This window comes from Myotis myotis, unplaced genomic scaffold, assembly GCF_014108235.1.
Source record: "Myotis myotis isolate mMyoMyo1 unplaced genomic scaffold, mMyoMyo1.p scaffold_m19_p_2, whole genome shotgun sequence".
Lineage (NCBI taxonomy): Eukaryota > Metazoa > Chordata > Mammalia > Chiroptera > Vespertilionidae > Myotis > Myotis myotis.
The window spans coordinates 64,736,573-64,746,495 of record NW_023416324.1 but is presented as its reverse complement, the minus strand read 5'-3'; positions in this window follow the sequence as shown (position 1 = coordinate 64,746,495).

Here is a 9,923-nt window from a genome sequence, read left to right as displayed (position 1 = left end):
CGGAGCCAGGGACATACTGTACACATGAAGAGACAAGGGTAATGTGCTCTGGATTTTGTTTTAAGTCACCCTTTTAACTTAAATCCCAGAGCTATCCAGAGAGTTAAGTTCATGAAATGGCATGAAAGTTGGTGAGGATTCTTAGAGCATGGCAAAAATTGGCACCTTTCCCAACTTGGCTGAGGAACAATGTACTTTGTACAAACTATTTTTAGAGTTAAAGAAATCTTTTTCTTAAAGAATTAATTCATCACTTACCACCCATTAAATGAAACCTTAAAATCTTGGTTAACCAATAACCTCTTCCAACTTGTTCCATTTGAAATATACTAAGAAATAGCCATTCATTTTCCAAAGTAAATGTATGCCAAACACCATAGCACTAAATGAGCTAATATATGTGAACATTCTTTGGAAACAAAAAACCATAAAAGTAGCAGACATCAGTATGTTTAAGATCATTGGCTCTTATCATCTTTTTTATTTTACCTGGAGCATTCTCTTCAACAGAACAGCAACCACATTTCTTTTGCTTTCTTTGTGCCCATGTCCCTCAGCACAGTGCCGGGAACATTATACATGTTGGATTAAGATATGCTACATTGAATTCAAATTCGAATTCACAAATATATATATTAAGCACCTACTATATGAGTCACCATGCTAATAGGTAATGGCAAAAAGGTATAGAGACAAGTCGCTACCTTCTTGAGGAGAGAACTCAGTCTATCAGTCTCCTCGAGCTCCATCACCACGGATTACAAGGGCAATGTGTGCAGTTGCAAATGCCTTGTGAGCCAGGCAGAAAACGTTATTAAATGGAAGTGGGCTCCTGATTTTAGGGCAATAAAGTACCACAGGGATAGTGGAAATTAGAGGATGCAATGCTTGCATAAAAATGTAATTATTCAGCTTCAAATATTTTGTAACCATTGTACTAACAAGAACAGTTTTGTCAAATTTCTGGTAGATTATTCATCCTTGAGAAGGAATGAAGTTCTCAAATATATTACAACGTGGATAAACCTTGAAAATATTGTGCTAAAAAAAAAGATAAAGAAATTTTTTTTAATTATGCTAAATGAAATAAGTACAAAATAAAATAAGACACAAAAGAACAGATACTGTACAGTTGCATTTATATAAAGTATCTAGAATAGAGAAATTCATAAACACAGAGTTTATCAGAGGCTAGGGGGAGAGGGAATGGGGAATTAGTAGTTGCTGAATTGTTTCTGTTTGTAGTGTTTAAAAAGTTTGGGAAATAGATAGTGGTGATGGTTATACAATGTTGTAAATGTAATTAATGCCACTGAATTGTACACTTAAAAAGGTTAAAAAGACAAATTTTATATTATATATATATAATTTTACCACAATAATTTTTTTTTTTAATGCTGGCAGGTTCCACACGATTTGGCTGGCCAGTTGAGATTCCTGAATCTTGGCACAAGGCTTTGTTCAATAATTGTTTACAAATTAAATAAAGACAGAATTTTCCCTACCTCTATGATATTCCAGAGTTTAATGAAAATAACACAATATTTCAATTCAGGCAGCTAGAAGTCGTGCTATTTACTAGTTCTATAACCTTGGCTAAGTTAAACTATACCTCAACTTCCCCATCAGTAACATGGGAATAAGAGTGGGACCTACCTCCTAAATTGTACGAGATAATGCTTATAAAACTATTTTCAGAGTGGCATTTGTATCATTAGCTATGTTTAAGATTAAATAAGAATTAGCTATTAATACTATTAGGAAGACTAGAAAAATGATTTACATTTTGGGTCCTAACCTACCAAGTAGTGTTTTGTATATTTACCTGACAATGATTGTCTTCTTGGGAGCTATAGATACAAGGTAGAGTTCCTAGTGATGTTTTTAAATGTGTAATTTTAGTTTAATGGCCTTACTGACCTGTTCAAAAATCCTTTAATGGCCCAGCCGATGTGGCTCAGTGGTTGAGTATTGACCTATGAACCCGGAGATCATGGTTCGATTCCTGGTCAGGGCACATGCCCAGGTTGCAGGTTTGATCTCTAGTGCGAGGCATCTCTCATCATTGATGTTCCCATCTTTCTCTCCCTCTCTCTTCCTCTCTGAAATCAATAAAAATATATCTTTTAAAAAATAATCATAAAAATAAATAATCTTTAATGACTCCCTGTGGTTATAATAAGCCCCAAATCCACAGAAGATAGCACAGGCCTATCTTCTCTTCAGCCTTGTAGAGGACACTGTGGCCTCTCCATCACCAATTCTATCTCCCCTGAAGCCCTGATTTCTGTTTTATAATCTCTGTGCTTCCAGGATAGCTCACTCTTCCCTTGGCTCCAGCTCCGGAGACAGACCACCTGGCCCAGGCCAAGGTAAGCAGACCCTTTCTGCCTTCTCAATATTGTGTTCGGGGCAGGGCATGTGACTCCACTGCTCCTGTCAGGTTAAATCTCAGGCCTCTGATAGGAACGCTGTGACAAATTTGATGTGGAAGGCAGTTGTGAGGGCTGGAGCTGCAGCAACTACTTCACTACCTTAGGGGTCACAAGTCAATATGTGAGGAAGATTAGAGCCAAGAAAACTAAAGAGGAATAAAGAGTTCTAATAAAGTTATGACTGGTGCCATCCTACCTCTGGATTTTCCTTTTTACTCAGCCTATACATTTCCTTTATTATTGCAACCAAAACGTCTTCACTAGTCAAAAAAAGAAAGTCATATTTTGCTGTACTTTCCCTACTTCCTTAGCCCCCATTCCAGTCAAACTGACCTGGCTTCTGTTTCAGAACACTACTGAGCTTCCGCTTGCACTGTTCTCACCGATGCACTCTCTTTCCCTGGACTATTTGCTCAGCACCTTTCCTCCGATCATTTCCCTACTCTGCCTGCCCGGTTCATTCGCATTCACCCTTAACAATTCAGCTCAAACATCATTTCTCCAAGAAAGCTCTCAATCTAGATCAAGTTGTTATTATGTGCACCCATGCCACTTATACTTTGTAAGACTTGCCACCATGATAATTAAATAATCACTAATTGGATTATTTATGACTAACGTATATCTCCCACAATTGTCTATTTTATTCACTTCTGCTATGTTTCCAGTGAGTAACACAGAGCTTTGTCCATAAAAATAATAGTAAATACATATTAGTTGAACAAATGACTAGTTTTTAGTTGCCAAGGCTAATTGTTCAGATGTTAGTGTAGGCCTGCTGATAAAAACAAAAACACACTATAAACAAATCAATAGCTGAGAAGAGAGGGGTTAAGAAAGTAACACGTTGCTGATCTCTGGCTGTGGATGAATAACCACATTCAACAAATATTGGTTGGGCACCCACTCTGCACAAAACGGAGACTGAGTTGAGAAGACATCAGCCCTGCCCACCGGGAGCTCTTTGCTGGACTTTAATTAGCTGGGCATAGAGAATACCGCTGCTGCGAATGATTCCAAGTCACATCTATTACCCATTGCTTTGGTGCTTAGTTCACGCAGGGTCAAACCTACATTTAGCCTTTTAAAAAATCTGGCTTTGCCTGTGTCCTAAATAACAGGAAAAACATGGCTCTCAAAACCTCCTTTCTTGAAGTTTTCTTTGAACCTGCCTTTAACCTCTAAAGCTTGGAGACGAAGAGAAGAGTGTAGACTGCCTCCAAGCCTATCTTCTCCAGGGGTATGAAAGCATTCTGTAAACTCCAACCCACTGTCCACATGCAAGTGCTACTGCAGAATCATGACTGATGTATGATTCCCAGGTGAGAACCTGGGCAAGAGACAGAATTCTGGTGGGAAGTCAGGATGAGCCAGGAGCCAGAATCAACTTTAGTTCTAAACCACACAGAACAGTGGTGGCTTTGGTGTCTGAGACGAGCCAATCATTGACCCATCCAAACCCCGGCCTTGCCACCTATGAGATTTGTGACCTTGTACATGTTCCTTTGGGAGCCTCTGTTTTCTCATCTCTAAATCAGGGTGAATGCACCTCACCTCAAAGGTTGAAATGAGATAAAATACCTGAAGCACTTTGCCCAAGGTCTGGCACATAGAAAGCACTCCAGACACTTTAGCTGCTATTATTTTTGAGGCCACTGGGAGCCAGGTCTCAGATTAGACTGTGGACTTTCCCCCCAGCTTTTGTTTCACGTGAGGCTGCTTTATTCAGGGATGATCTGAACTGACTCCTTAAGCAGAGGCTTCCGTGGCGATCTAGCTGTATTCTCTCTGGGGCCCATTTTACCCTGCAACAGCAGCACGGAAAGAAGGTGAGACAGTTCAATCCCATTGGTTCACATGGTGACAATGGCACTGTTGGCATGTCAGCCCTCCGTGTCAAAATATTACAACAACGATAATAAGTAAAATAAATTCAAAACATTTTTTGATTTTTATGTGTAATCATCTTTCTCTACTATCAGTGACATAGGGTGTCAAATGTGATATATTTGAAAGGTATTTTAAGCAAGATAATGAATGAATTGGATTTACGAACTGAGTATTTAACATATTTTATAATGCAGTTTGATGAAAAATCCCCATCGGTAGAGGCGTATCAATAGAAGCTCAAAGCTGTGAGCTAATATACAAACCCAATGACACCCTTCCTACCAAGGCTCCCGCACACAAGATGAGAGAGGACATCAGAGCATGCTGCTGAAATTGCTCACACTGTTTGGGTAGACATCAATAACCCGACATTCATAAAACCTTGGGACAATAGGGCTTAGGGTCATTTGCTCTTCATTGTACACCAACCTCATCACCATGACCCATCCTCTGTTAACTGCTGGTTTCTTGGGCAAGGATGGGGCCTGGCTGGGGCAAAAATGTGCTCAGCCAAACCACTGCCCTCTGGGCCTCATCAAGGATGACATCACAAGCAAAGTCTTGTCACGAGCAAAGGCTTTGACAGTGACGAAAGCCACGTGCTCCAGAAGATGAAAGGCCCGATGCCATTCTTCACAGAGAGCGGCCATCAGTACAAAACCTGTGTGGAAAACAAGGGGAAGGGAAAAGGGAACAGGGCCTCCATGACAATTAGAGATTTCCTGACAGGGCCCACGCTAAATGAGTTTTAGAGGCAATTACCCTAAAATTTTGAAGCGGCCATTTCCTCAGTAACCCAGCCCGACCTGACACCCAAGCCGAGATTGCCATAAGCTGGGAATTTATGGTGTTAGAATGCCAGTTTAGCATAAACTACCTCAGGGAACAGATTTAAACCACTTGTGTTTTTAGAAATTATGCAACAACAACAACAAAATGAGTTTATGCAAACACAGGACCAATTGCAGAATGGGGCCCTCTAAGTCTTTATCTCCAAAGACACGGCATTCCTTCTCGCCTATCCGTTTTCTCTCGCTGGATGAAGATTCACAGCATTAATACATAATAACTGTATCTCACTCTATTACAGGTACTTCAAGGCCACTCTGCATAAACGATATGCATGGCTTTGTGTCTTCATCTTTAAAACTACCAAATATCTTGGTCACAGACATCTGTTAGCTTTAATGCATCCCCTGCCATAAAAGTGTTGCTTAAGACTAATGAACAAACGAATGTTTGTTTAAACCTCTTTGTGAAAATCAAACAAGCTTTCAACAGCTATTCATATATTTATTGTTAGATGTGAATCATCACTTAGGTGCTTTGCCCTGAACTATTACCAGCTAATGCTTGTAGTTTCATGGCACTAATTCACTGGCTGTGGTTTCTGTTGGGATTTTTTTTCCCCCTCTTGTTGCTTTCTGTCAATGCCGTCTCCAGAAGGGTCTGAATGAAAAGTGCCACAGTGTCACCGGCAGAACTGACAGCAGCTGTGTCTGGTATAGCCCTGGTGGTGTCTGCAGAGGGGTCATGGCCTCCAGGGACTGCCCAGCTAGAGCCCCACTGCACCCCGCAGCTGCCCCTATGGATTGCACAGGAAGACCCTCCGGAGCAAATGAGCAGAAGCAGGGCGCACACCCTGCCTCTTCCCCCGCCCTTCCTCACAAAGTAGCTGTTTTGTCAGACTCAGCAGCACCTGAAAAGCTCCCGCAAGATTTACCCATTGTATTAAATAACAGGTTTTAGAAGCCGAGAACTGTTATTCTAGTGTTGCTGGGTGTCATTAAGGTTGCACGTCTATGCTTGTTTAATTTTTCTTCTGCCATTAAGCAAACTAAATGCTCAGAGATTTTTTTCCTGTCTCAGTGGGGTCCACCCAGAATAGAAAAGAGAATAAGTGTTCCAGGGTTGTGTAACTGGGTTTTTTTGTTGCTTTCATTATAAGGAAGGAATTAAAAATCCCTCCTAGTCAGTACTTAAAATATCAAAGTCATTGTTTAATGCCTTTGAGTCACTGTAGAACTAATTCAATTGCACAGTGTAGCGCCGTTTCACGGTGTGTGGAACACAGATAGTACATAGAAGTGATTGCAAAGTTGAATAAACACCAAATTAGTTTTAAAAGTCTGCAACTTCCCGGTGGAGTCTTTCAAACTGAATGCACTATTGTCTGACAAAGGCGATGGTTGCCCAAAGGTTGCATTACCTTCCACTTCTGTTAATGTGAGGGGTTGTCCTCTGACACTGTGGCACCTGGCGGAGGCGGCCCCTCCGAGAGTGTGTGTGCTGACAACTCAATATGCCTGCCTGCCTGTCACTCTGGAGACATCATAACGTGGCCTGATGTGGGCAAGTGAGGGACCAGCAGAGCAGGTGACAGGCCAAATGAGGGACCCCAGGACAATTTTAAAAGCAGTTTGATATAGATTAATATTGTGACTAAAGAGTAAGATAACCAGAGTGAAGGCTGCAGCCCTACTGCTTTCTGGCCATGAGGCCATGGTCGGGCCACTTCTTATCTGAGCCCATAGTCAATAATAAGAGTATGTGTGTGACAGGCACTGTTCTCAACCCTGAAGTGTGGGGGACACATTGTCAAACAAAATAAGTAAGTTCATGCCCAGTGATGTTTATTATAAACAATCATAGAAATTAAACAAGAAATACTTTCTGATTGCTAAGATGTGCCAAACATTGAGCTAAGGACAAAAGCTGTAAATGCACCCAAACCATAGTCTCCATCCTCACTCATTCACTCAAAAAATATTTGTCGTGATCTATTGCATCAGGCACTGGAAATCTATAATAACAAAAGCATAACATGCTAATTAGACCGGACAGCAGAATGACCTTCCGGATGAAGTAGGGGCTGCAAGGGCCAAGCCCCTTGCACAAATTTCATGCATCGGGCCTCTAGTATAACAAATACAAGATTAAATCTCTTGCTTCATAAAGCTTTTATTCTGATCAGGAAAGGTAAACAATAAGCCAATAAATGGCTCACCTCCTTCAAATCTTCACTCAAATATCCCTTTCTCAAAAAGGCTACATGACTACCCTGGTTAAAATTTCAACCACTGCCCAGTGTCCATTCCCCTTTATCCTGTTGTGATGGTTAATTTTCTGTATCAGCTTGACTGGGCCATGAGGTGGCCAAATAGTTTTTCAAACATTATTCTGGGTGTGAGGATGTTTGGGGATGAGATTAACATTTGAGTCAGTAGACTGAGTAAGGCAGATTCCCCACCCTAATGTGGGTGGGCCTCATCCAATCAGCTAAAGCCCTGAATGGAATGAAAATGCAGACCCTTTCTTGAGTGACAAAGAATCCTCCTACCTGACCGACCACCCTCAGACTGGGACATCAGCTTCTGCCTGCCTTTGGACTTGGACTGAAACATTGGCTCTTTATGGGTCTGGAGCCTGTCAGCTCTCAGGCGAAAACTACACCATTGGCTTTCTGTGTCTCCAGCTTGCTAATTGCCAATCTCAGGACTTCTCAGCCTTCATAATCAGATGAGCCAATCCTTATAAGTACCTATGTGCATCCTGTGGGTTCTTTTTCTCTAAAGAACTCTTAAGTAATGTGTCTGTCTTTTCTCCATCTCACATCACTTTCCAACATATTAACTCATCTATTATATTCTTGGTTTATTATTTATTTCCTCCAATAAAATGTAAGTTTCACAAGGGACTTGCTCATTGATATAAAGCTGGAACCTAGTAGTCACTTAATGAATAGTTGTTGAGGGACTAAGCAAATAAATATAATGTGCCAAGTGGAGATAAGTACAGTGAAGAAAAATTAAACCGGGTAAAGGAAATCAAGGGAACCAATAGCAGTTCTTTTTATAGAAGGTGGTCATATCCTGGTGAGACAATGATCATTGTTTCTGGACTGACCACACTATTTTTTTAGCTTTCAAACTGCAACTGTTTAAATTCTTCTTCTTTTAATTAAGCTTTTTTATTTTGAAATCCCTGTGTATTCACAAGAGTTGGAAGAAATAACACAGAGAGATCCCATGTACCTCCTACCCAATTTCCCCCAATACTAACAGCTTGCAAAACAATAGTACAGTATCACAACCAATATATGGACATTGATGCAATCCATTAATCTTATTCAGATTTTCCCAGGTTTGCTTCCCTCACCCAGGCAACCACTACTCAGTCCTCCATTGCTGTACTTTTTCCAAACTGGGCACTGTTGAGAGCAAAGGCAGACACTATTAATAATTATTGCAGGACAACTGGCTAATGAGGACTGTCCCTGGCAAAACATGAAAGACGGCCATGGAATGCTTATAGTATGCTAGGCACTGTGCTGAGCCTTGTCCACATTATCACTTCTCAAATTCACAACAGTTGTATGAGGCCCATACTGTCATTGTTTACATTTTACAGATGAGGAAACTGAGACAGGGTTGCATTATGACACCTTCCCAAGGTCACCAGGAGTACAGCTTTTAGAGCCAGAAATCATAATTGTTCTGTCTGGTTCCAGAATGTACCTTTTTAACTCCTGCGCATTAAACAAATAATTACAACCACTCTGTTGTTAAATAATTACAAGTGAGCAAAGTGTTTTGAAGGAGAAATAGAAAGTGCTACTGAAGCATAAAATGAGAATGAGAAAAATACCTACCTCACACGGAATTATAGTAAGAATTTAAAAATATTAGTTGGAGTGTTTGTATATCAAAAACAACCTTTAAAAATGTTCAGCATTGTCAACCTGTACGTCAGAAGAAATGGCCTTAAGTGGACATTCATCATCTTGAATTTCCAACATTTTAAGAGCAATCTCCTAAAAGTGCTGTAGCTTTCCATATATTCTTTGAGATGCTGACATAGAACATTGGGTTTTAAACTTTAAAAAAATCTACAGTTTCCAACTGCAAGCCACAGGCAGAGGCCCATTCAGCTTGACACCCCAAACTGAATAGCAGAGTTCACCCCACAGAGGAAATTGTCTCTGATCCAGAAGCAATTATATCAAATTTCACCCCATGTTTTCTCAAAGGGAGGAGCATTAAGGATACCTTAGCACATACTTAACACTAAATATTATCTGTAAGAAAACCTTGATATCTTAATGTGGCAGTGAGAAAACACAATCAAGAGAACAGCACTGGGCTCTAGCTGGTTTGGCTGAGTGGATAAGAGCAGCAGCCCATGGACTGAAGGGTCCTGGGTTCAATTCTGGTCAAGGGCACATACTTCAGTTGCAGGCTCGATCCCCAGCCCAGGTCGGGGCACATGCGAGAGGCAAGAATCGATGTGTTTCTCTCACATCGACATTTATCTCTCTCTCTCTGTCTCTCTCCCTCCTTTCCACTCTCTCTAAGAATCAATGGGAAAATATCCTCAGATGAGGATTAACAAAACAAAACAAAACAAAAAAAAAACAAGCACAGCACTGGGCTAATTCAGAATATTGAAGACAGAATTTCTTGAAATACTTGTCCTCAGACATTCCAGTTCTAAGCTTCTGAATTTTCTAAGATTGGATCCTGTGCCTATGATGGGAAGTCAGAATGATGGGATCTGCTAGAAGAGAAGATGATCCACCCATAAAGTCAGCTGCCGTGG